Here is a 2,500-nt window from a genome sequence, read left to right on the forward strand (position 1 = left end):
TGACAAACTTTGTGTTGGTTCAAGTACGAAAGGATCTCTGTCGGCTTGGGGGTACGCCCGTTTCCGTTTCAACTTGTCTCGCGAGGGTGGTTTCGGGGCCAGCAGGAGAGCTCGTCGGGGTAGCAGGCCCTGCAGCCGTGGTCACCGCCAAACCCCCACAACTCGAGCAAGTGAAAAAAAAAGTAACAGGAGCGAAAGCATCTCTGTCGGCTTGGGGGTACGCCCGTTTCCGTTTCAACTTGTCTCGCGAGGGTGGTTTCGGGGCCAGCAGGAGAGCTCGTCGGGGTAGCAGGCCCTGCAGCCGTGGTCACCGCCAAACCCCCACAACTCGAGCAAGTGAAAAAAAAAGTAACAAATAAGAAAGGATCGTCGGCTTGGGGGTACGCCCGTTTCCGTTTCAACTTGTCTCGCGAGGGTGGTTTCGGGGCCAGCAGGAGAGCTCGTCGGGGTAGCAGGCCCTGCAGCCGTGGTCACCGCCAAACCCCCACAACTCGAGCAAGTGAAAAAAAAAGTAACAAATAAGAAAGGATCGTCGGCTTGGGGGTACGCCCGTTTCCGTTTCAACTTGTCTCGCGAGGGTGGTTTCGGGGCCAGCAGGAGAGCTCGTCGGGGTAGCAGGCCCTGCAGCCGTGGTCACCGCCAAACCCCCACAACTCGAGCAAGTGAAAAAAAAAAGTAACAAATAAGAAAGGATCGTCGGCTTGGGGGTACGCCCGTTTCCGTTTCAACTTGTCTCGCGAGGGTGGTTTCGGGGCCAGCAGGAGAGCTCGTCGGGGTAGCAGGCCCTGCAGCCGTGGTCACCGCCAAACCCCCACAACTCGAGCAAGTGAAAAAAAAAAGTAACAAATAAGAAAGGATCTCTGTCGGCTTGGGGGTACGCCCGTTTCCGTTTCAACTTGTCTCGCGAGGGTGGTTTCGGGGCCAGCAGGAGAGCTCGTCGGGGTAGCAGGCCCTGCAGCCGTGGTCACCGCCAAATCGCCACAACTCGAGCAAGTGAAAAAAAAAGTAACAAATAAGAAAGGATCGTCGGCTTGGGGGTACGCCCGTTTCCGTTTCAACTTGTCTCGCGAGGGTGGTTTCGGGGCCAGCAGGAGAGCTCGTCGGGGTAGCAGGCCCTGCAGCCGTGGTCACCGCCAAACCCCCCACAACTGTTGGGCGCCTACCTGCGCGGGGCAGGAGGACACTTTCCGATTTCAAATCTCCGTTTGCCGAGTCCACCCCGAACGCACGCGGGCGGGCGGGTTCGCATCACCCTTCGTCACAAGGGGCGAAGCCCGTTCCACCGTCTCGTCAGTAGTGCCGACCGGTCTGTGATCGACGAGGGGAGCCACACCAGGTCCGGCCCTGCTGCTTGGCGGCACCGCGTCGTCGGGAGCTCGCGACAGACGGAGGGTTTCGGTGTACTCTCCAGCCACGGGAAACGAAGCCGGTGATGCAGGCGCCGGTCTTTCGCTCCCAAATCGGCTGGGTTTACATCGTTGCTATCTAGTCACGCTCCCTTCAAACCCGACGGGGTACCTATTCCCCTCACCCGTCTGTGCGTATACAGCCTCTTTGCACTTGCGGGATGGGGGTGGTGGTTTAAAGACTCTCGAGTTGCCGCCCGTCGGTCTCCGAGCTCCGTGCAGTAGTGATCCCCAGCGAACTGCCAGCAGGGCGAACGAGCGATCCCGCTCTCGGTCGGGGCGCCTGGCGTCGATCGGTGGTCGGTGGCTTGCGGGCAAGCTGCGCTGTGAGTGTGGGAACGAGTATGACGAGCCGTTGCCGCGACTCCCAGTCCACCTCGGCGGTGGCTGGGCCGGGCGGGCGTCTGCTCGGGCGAGTGCCGCCCCCGCCTCCTCGCAGGAAGTCCGCTCGCCGACACGCCGCCACGTGCACGCGTCAGTGACGCTGCCGAACCGATGGCCGGTGCCCGTTCCCGCCTCTGCTTTTCCTAGGGCAAAGCTGCTGCACGCCTCGTGATACTAGGCGGGCGACATGGTGGCGGTGATCCTGCCTCCGTCGCTGCGGTGCGTTGGGGCACGCATCGCCTCTTGGGCGCCCTGTCCTCCTCCCCCCAATAGACGTATGTTTCTGCGGGCCGCACCAGGATGGTGCTCCCCATCGCTTCACGCCACCCTGCTCCGCCCGCACGCCGGCGTGCAGGTGGCTGTAGCTCAAGGTGGGGAGCGTATGTGCGGTCCGGGTCGCTTTCCTCTGGCGAGGGAGAGACCTAAAACAAACTCAGACAACTCTTGACGGTGGATCACTCGGCTCGTGCGTCGATGACGAACGCAGCTAGCTGCGAGAATTAATGTGAATTGCAGGACACATTGATCATCGACACTTTGAACGCACTTTGCGGCCCCGGGTTCTTCCCGGGGCCACGCCTGTCTGAGGGTCGTTTGGCAATCAATCGCACTCGCCTTGGCTGGCGAGAGCGCGGCTGGGGTGTCGCAGAGGACCCGTCCTCTTTGTCCCCCTAAGTTCAGACTCCGGAGCCCTCCGGCGTCGGAGCGCT

The 2,500-nt window shown here is 61.4% G+C and overlaps 1 non-coding gene across 1 annotated transcript; it reads left to right on the plus strand.

Moving 5' to 3' along the window:
- Positions 1-2,229: 2,229 nt before the first annotated feature.
- Positions 2,230-2,383, plus strand: LOC140475135 (5.8S ribosomal RNA). Its single transcript, XR_011959715.1, has one exon. It is a non-coding gene; the product is annotated as a 5.8S ribosomal RNA (ribosomal RNA).
- Positions 2,384-2,500: the final 117 nt, after the last annotated feature.

This window comes from Chiloscyllium punctatum, unplaced genomic scaffold (genome assembly GCF_047496795.1).
Source record: "Chiloscyllium punctatum isolate Juve2018m unplaced genomic scaffold, sChiPun1.3 scaffold_1427, whole genome shotgun sequence".
Classification (NCBI taxonomy): Eukaryota; Metazoa; Chordata; class Chondrichthyes; order Orectolobiformes; family Hemiscylliidae; genus Chiloscyllium; species Chiloscyllium punctatum.